At 57.0% G+C, this 12891-nt stretch overlaps 1 protein-coding gene across 1 annotated transcript in view; it reads right to left on the bottom strand.

Annotated features, from left to right (window-relative positions):
• Positions 1-780: 780 nt before the first annotated feature.
• TWIST2 (twist family bHLH transcription factor 2) overlaps positions 781-12891 on the bottom strand; it is a 50624-nt gene continuing 38513 nt past the window's right edge. The window contains exon 2 of the mRNA XM_067740026.1: positions 781-1483. The gene's annotated coding sequence lies outside the window, so the exon portion shown is untranslated. The remainder of the gene's footprint in view (positions 1484-12891) is intronic.

Below are 12891 nucleotides of genomic sequence, written 5' to 3' on the forward strand. Positions count from 1 at the left end.
CCTGGGAGCCACTCCCCAACCCCCAGTGAAGCCCACAGACACAGTAGGGAGGCCAGCAGGTGGGGCGCGGGACTTCCTGCCCCACATGGAGTGTGTCTGCACCACCTCCCTGCCCGCCTAGACCAGACCCCAGCCGGCTTCTCCTTCTTGGATGTGGCCTTTCTGGGACTTCTGCTCTTGAGCTCCATTCTTACCTGCACATACAAGTGCTGCAACCTTAACCTGGCCCAGTGGCATATACAGGGCTATGGAAAGTGGGACAGCTGCCTGTGGAGCTCATGTTATCGGGGGACTGGACATATGCAGAGCAGACTGTAACCCACTGGGAGAAGTGTGAAGGAGGACATGGATGTCATGTCTGGGGAGAGTAAGGAATTCCACCTGGGAAGGCTCCGCAGCGCTGGCACTGGCCAGCACTGACCTTGAAGAGCAGGCCTGGGACACAGGATGGGTGACTCTTGATCTAAAGAACAAGAAATGGTCTGCAGAGCGTACCTCTAGCAACTGAGCCTGGGGCGTGGGTAGGTGAGAAGATGGGCACCTAGAGGCGCTGAGGCCAACCTCATCTGCTTTGCCAGGCCTGGGTCTGTCAACACACTCAACTGCATTAGTGTTGGTAGTTTCTAGAAAGTTCTACAATCATGTATGCTATAAGATGTCTCACATCCTTTCCGGTCCCCTTTAAAGTGAAATGATAGTTATTTTTGCAACCCATTCCAACTTTCTCAGGCCCTTTCTCATGTTGCAAAGTAGAGAAAAGAGGAGACGGAGGACCAGGACTGCAAAGACATCTTTATTGTTCCTGGGAGGGAGCAGAATACACAGCCACATTGCAGTCACTGAGCTTGTTACAAATATCTCAATAAATAAAACAAATAAGCAACATATACACTGAAACAGAAAAAAAAATGGTTAGCTGAGCAAATCATGGAGAAAGAGAAAGCGGAGAAGTGAGAAGAATTCCAGGCTTCCTTGAAACAATCATGCAGGGGCTTGGGGGTGGGAAGGGAGCACGAGGTTCTTTTTCTGAGAGCCTTGGTCCAGTTTAAACAGAATTGTACAGGAAGGCATTTCTGGCTTATTTTTTAAAATATACACTAAAAAAAGGCACTTAGAGGGAAATACAAATCCAAAATCCTTGTAAATGTGTTCCTGAATTCAGCGATTTTCAGAAATAATAAATCCCCGCCCCCTCAAAACATAAAAATAAAAAAATAAAACCCAGGCCTGGGTCTGTTCCCACCCTCAAACAGTGGCGAGGACGGCAATGAACATGTCACCGGCAAGAAGGACCGTGCGCGCCACTTCCTCTGCGGGGCCCGTCTCGGGGAGGGGGCCGTGCGGTCCGGGCTCTGTCGCTGTGCCCTTGTCTAGGCACCGTGCTGGAGCACTGAGAGGGGCTTTCCCGGAGGTCATTCGGGTTTCAGAAGTTACAGACTCGGATGCACCCCAGTTCCACGTGCGCTCAGCCCTGTGGGACAGTCTGGAAAACAAGGTAGAGGGAGGTTGAGAAGCCGCCACATCTCTCAGTGTCCAGGGACCGCCCTCATCCAGGAGCCCCCGGACGGGACGCTCTGACACCCGTCTGCTCCCTGTCTGTCCTGGCAGAAGCTGCACAGGTGACCAGTAGTCAGGGCCACTGGGCACCTGCAGGCCGTTGCCCCCAGGGACCCAGGCCAGGCCTGGAGCCCCCCTTCCCTCCCCACCTCCACCCTCTCCGGCTGCACCCAGACCCAGAGGGCCGGATCTCCTGTCTGCTGTGCCCACCAAAGCCTTGCCCCCCAAGGTGCCCGGCAGGGCGGTGCTGACCCCGTGGGTGAGCCGCTCCCTGGTGGAGCTCCCATGGAGAAGAGCAGCCCACCATGGAAGGGGAAGGGGTGCTGGGGAGAGGCGGCTGCAGGGGCTTCAGGACAGCGGTGTGAGCCAAGCCAGCTGCAGAGGGGTGGGGGCGAGGACGCAGAGAAATGGGACGGCCGCTGGGCAGGAGCTGTCAGAGGGGGATGAATTTCTACAGCTGTGCTTTTGAAAAAACGACAGATTCACAGACAACGCAAAACAAAAGTGTACAGGGAGGTCGCATGCACCTCTCACCTGGCTTCCCCCACTGGTATCACCTGGCACTAGTCTCGGGAAGCCTCACAAACAGAAGAGGGACCTTGGCACAGCACGAGGCTTCTTCACACCTCACTCGCGCGTGTGTGTGTGTGTGTGTGTGTGTTGGGGGTGGAAGGAGGTTGTACCAGGTGTGTGTGTGTGTGTTTGGTGGTGGAAGGAGGTTGTACCAGGTGTGTGTGTGTGTGTGTGTGTGTTGAGGTGGGAGGACGTTGTACCCAGGTGCGTGTGTGTGTGTGCATGTGTGTTGCTGGTGCAAGGAGGTTGTACCAGGTTTGTGTGTGTGTTGGGAGTGGAAGGAGGTTGTACCAGGGGTGTGTGTGTATGTATGTGTGTGTGTGTGTCTGTGTTGGGGTGGGAGGAGGTTGTACCCAGGTGCATGTGTGTGTGTGTGCGTGTGTGTGTGTTGGGGGTGGAAGGAGGTTGTACCAGGGATGTGTGTATATGTGTGTGTGTGTGTGTGTGTCTGTGTGTTGGGGTGGGAGGAGGTTGTACCCAGGTGTGTGTGTGTGTGTGTGCGTGTGTGTATGTGCGTGTGTGTGTGTTGGGGTGGAAGGAGGTCGTACCCAGGTGCGTGTGTGTGTGTGTTGGGGTGGGAGGAGGTTGTACCCAGGTGCGTGTGTGTGTGTGTGTGTGCGTGTGTGTGTATGTGCGTGTGTGTGTGTGTTGGGGTGGGAGGAGGTTGTACCCAGGTGTGTGTATGTGCGTGTGTGTGTGTGTTGGGGTGGGAGGAGGTTGTACCCAGGTGTGTGTATGTGCGTGTGCGTGTGCGTGTGTGTGCGTGTGTGTATGTGCATGTGTTGGGGTGGGAGAAGGTTGTACCCAGGTGCGTGTGCGTGTGTGTGCGTGTGTGTATGCGTGTGTGTGTGTGTTGGGGTGGGAGGAGGTTGTACCCAGGTGCGTGTGTGTGTGTGCGTGTGTGTATGTGCGTGTGTGTGTGTTGGGGTGGGAGGAGGTCGTACCCAGGTGCGTGTGTGTGTGTGTGCGTGTGTTGGGGTGGGAGGAGGTTGTACCCAGGTGCGTGTGTGTGTGTGTGTGCGTGTGTGTGTGTGTGTGCGCGTGTGCCAGGCTATTTCATCACCTGTGGATTCTGGCCCCCTCCAGTGGGATCAACATACACAACTGCTGAACCCCCAGCCCCACGAAGCCCCGCAGCTCATGCAATTGGTCCATAAAGTGCAGGTGGGTCGATCAAAATGCCACTCTGGGGCCAGCTTCCAGCCGCCGTCTCCGGAGCCCCTCACCCCCATGTCCACCACCTCCCGCGGGACCTGGCCAGTGAGGCTCCCAGGAACCAATTCAAGTGACAAAGGCCACGCTCTACCAGAAGCACTCCTGCCTTCCCACTGGGGAGTGAAGCTTGTTGCTGACAGGGAGGTGGAAGACCAAGTGATGTCGCAGAGGGAAGGGGCGTGTGCCGGGCGGGCCCCGCGGGCAGGGAGCTCAGGACCTCACGGGCTGCCATCTGTGCCCACAGGCGTCCTAGAGAAAATGTGCCGGAGAGAAGATCCGGGCCAGGGTGTCCGAGCGCCAGACTGCTGAGCGAGTGACGCAGCCCCGTAAGCCAAGGTTGTACGTCTCCGCAGTGGGGACGGCGGGAGGGCCCCGGGGATATCACGGGGCACAAGCACCTGGCCAAGGACCTCAGCACGCGCTGGCAAGGTCGCTGGGGGTGAGCACAGTGGGCCCCTTACCTCACCCCAAGGAGGCAGCGCGTGGCTGGGGCAGCTGCTGGCCTGTCGCCTGCTGTTCTGGGGCCGTGGACTGCTGACTGCCCAGTCCTGCAGGACCCAGCTCTACAGCACACCCAGGCAGCTTGCGGCCAATCCCAAATTTACAGCGTGTGGCGGCGGGGGGGGGGGGGGGGGTGGCCTGATGCCACTGGGCAGGGGCAGCACGAGGTATGTGCCTTGACCTCCTGCGTCCCCAGCTCCCTCCCCGTGGAACCCTGAGCTCCACACTAAGGCCCAGCTGATCAGGGAACTCTAGAAACCTTTGCTGCCGCAAGACAAAGCTCTGCAAAAAAGCAAAGACACATTTTCCCTCAAACTCCAGTGCGTGGAAACACACATGCGCTTCTTTTACTTCAAGTTCAGAGCACTCCGAATATTTAAGCCTTTTTAAGTGGTCCTGGGCAGAGAGCCAAAGGCTGCTCTCTCGGAGAATGTGCTTGTAATTAGATAATTAATAAGGGGGGCAGCTAGAGAAAGCTAAATGGAAGCCTTCCTCAGTGGGAGGAAACAATTACAGCAGGTTTTGATATATGAGCCGCACCAGCCCTCCGAGGGGAAATACAGCATCATCCGTGGAAAGCCAGAAACGACAGGGCCGCCCCCAGGAGCGCAGGTTTCAGGGTTCACTCCACATGCCTGCGGGCCCAGGGCTTGGGCAGGAGCGAGCGGCAGGTTCATTAGTCTTTCTGACCGAGAGCCTTCGGGGCCGACCGCCTTGATGTCACCCTGACCCCAGCTGTGTCTGCTGACATGGGCGGCGTTCTCAGCCACAAATGAAAAACATCTGGGGCCCCGACAGCCTCCCGCGTGTGAGAGCCACCTGAAACCGTGTGCGTGTGTCCTGTACACAGTTCACGCTGCATCTGTCTGCCCGGCCAGGAAGCGGGGCGGGCAGAGAGGCCGGGCAGCGGCAGGACTGAGAGGCTGGCCGTCCCCCCTCTCACCTACACCGACCACTGGGCACTGAGAAGCAACGAGGGTCTTATTCGAATCTGTATCCCTAGGGCCTGACACAGGGAGGGGCACATCAACAACGTTCTCCAGAAAGTGAGGCAGGGGTGGGCTTAAGAGGGAAGCATTCATTTTAAGGCCTTCCATCCATTCACTGATTCACCCCCCATCCATCCATCCACCCACCATCCTTCCATCTATCCCTCCATCCACCCACCATCCTTCCTCCCTGCCTCCCTTCCTTCTTTCTATTCACCCAGCATCCATCCACCCACCATCCTTCCATCTATCCCCCATCCACCCTGCCATCTATCCCCCCATCCACCCTGCCATCTATCCCCCCCATCCACCCTGCCATCTATCCCTCCATCCACCCACCATCCTTCCTCCCTGCCTCCCTTCCTTCTTTCTATTCACCCACCATCCATCCACCCACCATCCTTCCATCTATCCCCCATCCACCCTGCCATCTATCCCCCCATCCACCCTGCCATCTACCCATCTATCTTTCCAACATGTACTGAGCATCTTTCATGTGCCAGGAATGCTGTTAGCTGTTTAAAAAGCCCAGAGCAATCTAGCAGGGGAGGAGTAACATGTTTATAAACAACTAGAGCTCAGGGTAGACAGTGACAGCTTTTTTAGAGGAAGTGCAGCTAAGACTCTGCAACCAGAAGGGAAGGGTGAGGAATAAGGGTAGAGGGAGAGGATCACAGATGTGAAACGTCTCCTGGTCAGATACAGCACACGCACGCACACATGTGCATGCCTGAGGCTTTGCCAGTGGAGACTGGGGGGCAGAAGGCAAGGGTCAGGAGACCAGGAACTGTTCACAGCAGCCCGGGGGCGTGGCCACGGTCCCCAGCAGAGCAGACATCCAGGGCGTCGTGCCAGCCCTCACTGCCCCTTCAGCATGAAAAGTGGAAGCATCTCTGCCTCCACAGGCCCCTGGCACTGCCCAGCTCACTTGAAGGGGCTCCCCCCGTCAGGCTGCCCTTGCTGCCCCCTCCTCCCGTTCACTACGCCTAAAACAAAGACCCTGGACACCTGGGCTCCCAGGTACACTGTGCAGGGGCTGGGGTGGGACGTGCCAGGGGTAAATGAGCAGTGATGGACCCGGGCGTGGAGAGCTGACAGCTGCCACCTTCCCTGGTGGGTCTCGCCCATTCTGCACGGGCCAGCCCCCCTCCCTCTTGGGCATTTGTCCTGCACTGTTTTTCAACAGGGGCCCTCTGTCCCCTGGCCGAGCCTGCCCACAGCCTCCTGACCGTTTGAACACAGCTCCCAAGAGTGTGGTTTGGAGGGACAGAGCCAGCTTCGTATCACCAACAAAATGTGCCGTAAACACGAGTAGAAAACAAACGATGATTCGCATCAGACAACTGAGGACCACAGTGGGGAAACTGCCAAGCGGAGCACCACACAGACAGCCCAGTGAATGGGGATCCAGCTTCAAAACAGCGGAAATTATCATCTTGGGAGAAGCCAGAGGAGTGTGTGTGGATAAAATGAGAATATGCTGCTTTGAAAGAGCATGAACAACCAGGAGACAGGAAAAGGGCTCTTGGAAATCACACAAAGAATATTAGTAGACATTTTTTTAAATAATAGAAACAAAATAGCAAAACAGACACTGATGAAAAACAATTAATGAATTGGAGACTGACTGATGGAATCTCCCGGCATCTGAGCAAAAAGACAAGGTATGTGGAAAGGAGGAAGCGGACGCGGTCACAGGAGAGATACCGACAGAAGAGTCCCCACGCTCAAGAAAGATCGAGGGTTTCAGATTAAAAGGAACACCGAGTTCTGGAAAGGAAACCCAACAAGACAAGCAACAGAGCCACATCACAAAGTTCTGGATTCTAAGACTAGAGAAAACCTCCTACAGGCTTCCAGACATAAAAAGAAACAAAAAAGAACCAGACTGGGGTGCCTTCCCCTGTGCTCATACCACCCGCTAACTGGCAATCCCAGGACGCCCAGAGTTCCTGTGGAGAAGAATGGCGTCCCTGGAGCTCTGTTCCCCAAGAATCCATGGACCCCGTGGGGAGGAAAAGAAACATGAGGTATTTAAGACCTCAGGAAGTACACCTATCAGGTCCCGCTTCTGGGAAACACTACTAGGAAACGTCTTCCATCAGATGAAAAGTATCTCGGGCTCCGTCTCTGCAGGCATGGCAACAAATGATCTAAAACTCCCCCCCACCGCAAACCAGACAAGCAGGTAAGACGCTGTGGTCAACGCTCTTTCTGTCCCAAGAGGGCAGAGGGCGCTGTTCTTCCCCAGCTAGGTCCCCAGGGTCTGGAGCAGCGCCTGGCACACAGTAGGTGCTCAATAAATACCTGCTGCAAGAGGGGCTACAATGAGGAGGTCAGACACACAGCAGAGGTGAAGGTCACGCAGGTGACCAGGAGCCCCAGGCTCCCTGTAACACCCGCACTCTGTAACGCACTCGGACTCCCGTGCATTCTAAGCTTCCGCTCCTCGAGACCAGCAGGACACACGGAAGCCAGTGAGAAATGCAGCGACACACGGAAGCCAGTGAGAAATGCAGACGGCAGGTCTGGCCCGGAACTGAGGAATCAGCACCTGCACGCTGGCAAAATCCCAGTTCTCCGGAGATGCTCCCCGAGCAGGAAGAAGTGGGGGATCGTGCACAGCCTACATCATCCACATCCCTGTTCAGAGACGTGAACTGCGGCTGCGATGGGCTGTGACTGCCGGGGCACGTGGCTGGGTGGAGAAACAAGAATTCCAGCTTCATCATGCTCCCTGCCGGGGGTGGGGCCCCCACGGGCTGCCAGGCCCTGAGGCTGTGCCAGCCGCTACAATCCTGCCTGAGAGCCCCAGACGCGGAGACCCGCCGGGGCGCACCCGGGACACGCAGTGGACACAGCTGAGCAGCCGACCCGTGTCCAGCTCGTCTGGCTGCACCTCGATGGTCACCCACCTGAAGGCGTGGTCAGCAGGGGTGCCAGTGACGGCCCCTGCAGGGAGTCTTGGAAGGATCACCCACTCAGCTGGACGGGTTTTCTTCTTCCCTCTGGGTAGGGGATTTGAAGAGAACATGGGGCACTGGGTGCAGGCAGGCGCTGGACGCCTCCCTGCCTGCCGTCTGCTGGCCTGGCCGGGATGGGCAGTGCCAGCGGGTGGCCCGAACAAAGCTCGTTCCCCAGAGCCACTTGCCCCAAGGCAGTTTCTGTGACTAACGTTTGTCCAGGAACGTGGGGAAAGAGCGGTTTTGCTTTCGTTTGAGAGAACGCGAAGCTCTGAGCAGCGAGCTCCAATCAGGCCTGGATAACGGGAAGCACGTACACAGGACCCCCTCCCTTAGGGACCAGCGGCTGAGCCTCACCTGGGCGATCGGAGAGGCGGGGGTCCAGCTGCCCCTGCAGATGGGGGCCCTCTGTCCTCCCAGTTCAGGCCCCCTCCCTGCCTGTGGCCTCTGGGCACCTCTCCTGGCTGTGAACCGGGCCTGGAAGCCCCAAGGTTCAGAAGGGTAGAGAACTGGCAATGCCAAACGACAAAACGGACCCCGTCCCAATGACTATTTGGGAATCCACCTCTAAACCCTTGAACAGCAGGAGGGAGCCCGGAGCCATCCTCCCGTAGGCTGGACTCTATTAACTGCGACTTGATTTTCAAAGGAGCAGTTTAAGGACATATCCCTGTGGGGTGAAGGAGGGACAGACAAAAGGCAAACTGCTTCCTCTCCCAGCAAATGTAAAGCAGAAAGCACTGGGCTTGTGAGGTTGTGACGTTTTTACAAGGTTCCTCTGGACGGCTGTCCCACCTCCCTCCCTCGCCCGGTCCTTCCCTCCCCCTGCGAGTCCCTGCCCTTTAAGGGGCTGTAAGCGGTCCCTGAACCAAGCAGCAGCTGGGAAGGCAGGACACTCTGGCCTCTCTTTACAGGCCCCTGGGCCCTTTGTTAAAGAGTGGGACAGAGGCTGCAGCCATGTGCGTCTCATTAGGCCAGTGAGCGGCAGGGAGGTGGCAAATGGGGCCAGAGTTGAGACCCGGAGCTGCTCTGCCGGGGTCCGGCCCATCCCTTCTGGACAGTCCTGCTTTCCCGGGAACGGCTGGGTGGGAGGTATCCCACCATACCACAAAGCTCCCAGGACCCCCAGCGGGTGGGGGGGCTTCTGCTGCCCTGCGGGGATGCCTGAGGCACCGCCTGCTCCTCTCGGCTCTGCGGGGACGTCAAAAGATTCCAGGACCTGCGCGTTCGGCTCGAGTGTGACATTCAGGACTGCTGCCCGGACACGGGCGCAGGCTGTGGGTTCCAGAGGGACCGTGTCCGTCTGTGCTGGAGCCACCGACGCCCCCTGTGCTCTCTGCCCCCTCTCTGTGTCCCAGACAAGCCCCCTGCTTGCAGACGCCACCTGCCAGGGGCCCCTGCCCTGTTCCGGGTCTGGGGTCAGTGGAAGGGTAAGGAGGATGAGGACAGGTGGCCCCTCTCTCCAAGCTCCGCGACTCAGACGTCTGACCCCAGCCAGCCCGCCGTGCGTGAGAAAGAGGAGTCCTCTTTGGAACGACCGCGTTTAGGATGCCAGGACTTTCCTATGGCTCCCTGGTGGCTTGCAGGGGAGCTGGTGGCCTTGCTTCTCCAGGGGACCAAGAACCTCACATCCACTTACAAGTGGAAACAGCGCTCTCTCCCCCGCTCCCTCTCTCTCTCTCTGTCTCTTCCCCGGCCCCAGCTTGGGCTTGGCTTCAGTGACTCAGGCTATGTCTGCAGTGACCTGTCTGCCGTGGTGAAGTAGCCCTGAGAACAGGCTGGGGAGGGGGCATGCTTGCCTCTGGGCGTCTAGGCAGGTCCCTCCTACTCGGTGCCTCCCAGTGTCACTGCCTGAAGAGACCGCCCTGCAGAGCCCACCCCCGGCAGCTGGAGACTCCCCAGGGCCAGCCCTGCTCAGTTCCCAGGGGAGCTATGACAGGAAGGCCAGGGGTCCCCGCGGACCCATCCTCAGCGCTGCCTCGGAGGGAGACCGTCCCATTTCTTCTCCATGAGTCACGCGACGCTGCAAAGGGTTGTCCCACGTTTCAGAGACAGTGAGGGCAAGCAGTCCCGAGTAACCAGAGACGAGGAGGATGCCGCCTCTTCCTGGCCCACAGGCCTCCAAACCCAGCAACCAGTTTAACCGGTGAATTATGATTTCTCCAGATGTCACTACATTCAGCTTCCAAATAAAACTCATGAGTGTTAGAGGGTGGAGTAAACAGTCACACTGCAGGCGCCCCATTCCCGGCTGGAGGTGCACGAAGTAAGTGCCTCTCAGGATGGTCCATCCAATGACACCATTTCGGAGATGGGGGCCTGGGGTTGGGGGTGACGTATCCCAAGTCACCAGGCAGGTGCAGAGTCACCAGCAGAACTCAGGTCAGCTAAGCCCTGGGCTGGAAATCCCTCGTCTCCCACGACCGACTTCATGCCCACACGACCGACTTCATGCCCACAACACCCTTCACTCGGGTCCAAACCTGGGGGCACCGAGTTAATAAATGTCTCTGCACATTTGACAAATGAGTATCTGAAGATACAAGGGTCCCAGTGACAGCAGCACCAGCTCGAGAGGACATTCACTGAAGGTTTTCTGACATCAGGTGTCCTGCTGGATGTTGGCCTGTAAGTATGAGGAGGACAGGCTCCCCTGTCCTCAACCAGTTCATAGTTCCCTTGGGGACGGACAATAAAATACATTATCACAACAAAAATGTAATGTGTTCTAATGAAGGAATAATACAGGTACGTAAAGGTCTACAATTATTTTACTTTAAAATACAAACAAATATAAATACAATGATTATAACAAAATATAAGAAATGTTATCATAAAAGTATTAAAAGGCACATAATAAAAGCACAGAGAACGCGACGATTAAGTTTCCAGGGCTTTGGGAAGCTCTTCACAGGATCAGGGGCTGGCGCTGGGTCTTCAAGGAGTCTGGTCCTGGGTGGGAAGGGGGAAGGGCCTCGTGGGCAGAGGCGAGGGTGCACAGGCACACGCGAGGTGGGCTGGAGGAAGGTGAGGATTTGGGGTAATGGTGAAGGCAACTTTTGGGGGGGCAGAGATGGGCAGGACCCACAGAGCAGTGGGGAGGCAATGAAAGGGGTACTAAGCAGTGCACAGCACGGTGAGCTGGGCTTTCCCGAGATAATGGTGGGGTGGCCCCAAGGATGCCAGGATGGGGAGGCCCCCCTTGTGGTCCAGGAGGAAAGGGCTGAGGATCCTGGGGAGATGCAGCAGCGCTGGAGAATCAGCAAGAGGTGAGCGGTGACCGAGGGTCCAGCTCGGGCAACAGGAGGGGTCGTGACCCCAGGGACTAAATGGGGGTCACGAGAGAAGGCGCTTTTGTGGGGAAATAAGACTAGTGCTTGTCGGGCTGAGTTGTCAGTGCTTTCACGACACCATGAAGGTTAAGTTCACTCAGCAGGATGTGCGGCTTGGAACCCCAGAAGAGGGTTGGGGGCTTCAGACTTATGAGCAAGACCCTCCCTTTGGAAGGAATGAGGGTACCTGGCTTTGCTAGGATTTGGACCCAGGCCTCTGGATCCCAAGCCCGGGCCTCATTCTCCATCTCTGTGCCTCCTGTCGGGGGCAGAACTGGGGGCTGCAGGCCTTTAGGGCCACACTTTCAGGGAAGGTGGGGAGGCTGAGTGTGGACCATCTGAAAGAGGCTGGTGGCGCTGGCCACTAGCGCCCCATGCTGGCGGGAGGACTGCATCGCAGGGGAGAGCTCGGACCTGCACATGGCCATGGGGGCAGTCAGCAGGTGACCTTGGGGAGGGCAGGCCCAGTACAGTGGGGGCGGGGCTGGCTGGGAGCAGTCTTCTGCACGTCTGGAGGGCAGTGAGCATGCCAGGAACTGGCTTCCTATGTGGATTCTGCCCTCATTTCCACATCTTCAACATAAACACACCCAGGCCTGGAGAGGCTGCAAAGCAGTGGAGTCACAGAGCAGAGGAGCGAGAGCTGGGAATGAAACCCAGACTCCCGCTGTCTTCAGAGCATGCCACCCCATCTCTTACGGGGGGGGCACAGCCTGGAAAATGCAAAAGAACATTTCCCACGAACGACGAAAAATGGGGGATAGAAACACTGTTTCTAGGAATGCATCGGTGGTGACGATGACCTCTGCCTGACTACTGCCAGCTTTTAGCTCCCCGATTAATCTCAGAAAAGTAGGCAATTTTTAAAATGCAAAATGGTTTACAGAAATAACTGCACCTAAATCTATTTTATTGGGCCCTCCTTTTTCCGACCACCCAGAAAAAAAATACGCTACTTTTGAAATATTATGCATATAGGTGTGCACATCCAGAAGAATGCAAAAACCTTACTAAGAATCCTACTATGACCCAATCCCCGGTCCTGCCCAGCTCTGGGAACCCTGATTTTGGCAGCCTCTTGAGATATGGGATTGATTTGGACAAAGCAACAGCACTCAGGGGGCCCTGGCGGGAGGATGTCCTTCTAGGCACAGGGATACCCCAGCTTTCCGCAGACCAGCCACGGGCTGGGCTAACCCACCCCTTCGGCAAGACCTTTTGCTTCCCAAGCTCTGGATTCAGTTACTTTTAGCCCATTTCCTATTCTCAAACCTCAGCACCACCTGAGTAAAACTGCTCTCTGTTGGGAAACATCGTACTTAGAAATCGACCAGCCCACACGCAAGCATGGAAGGGCCTCAGGGGTTCGGGTAAAACTAGCTCATAGAAGCAGGACGGGGCGAGTGAGCGACCCCCCGCTGGACCGGCCACGCGGCCGTGAGCGGCCAGGGCTGAGGCGGGAAAGCACTGACCCTCCCGGTGGAGGCCAGCCCCGGGGTCCCGAGGAAAGGTGTGTGCTGTGGCCTTGGGGTGGGTTCCATGGGGACCAGTCAACACCCCGGCACATGGTGAAGTAAAACTGAACGTGCGAGTTTAACGGCCGATGAGAGCTGAAGGGGAAGGGGAGTGAATGCACGGTCCACTTAGCAGGTAAATGGCAGAGAGACGGCAAGCGGTCCGCGAACAAGCCCGGCTGCTAAACGGCACCTCTCGTGCTTGCAAGAATCCAGCCCCTCCTGCACAGCCCTGCTCCCTGCCCCC

Source organism: Pseudorca crassidens, chromosome 6 (genome assembly GCF_039906515.1).
Source record: "Pseudorca crassidens isolate mPseCra1 chromosome 6, mPseCra1.hap1, whole genome shotgun sequence".
NCBI classification, from domain to species: Eukaryota; Metazoa; Chordata; class Mammalia; order Artiodactyla; family Delphinidae; genus Pseudorca; species Pseudorca crassidens.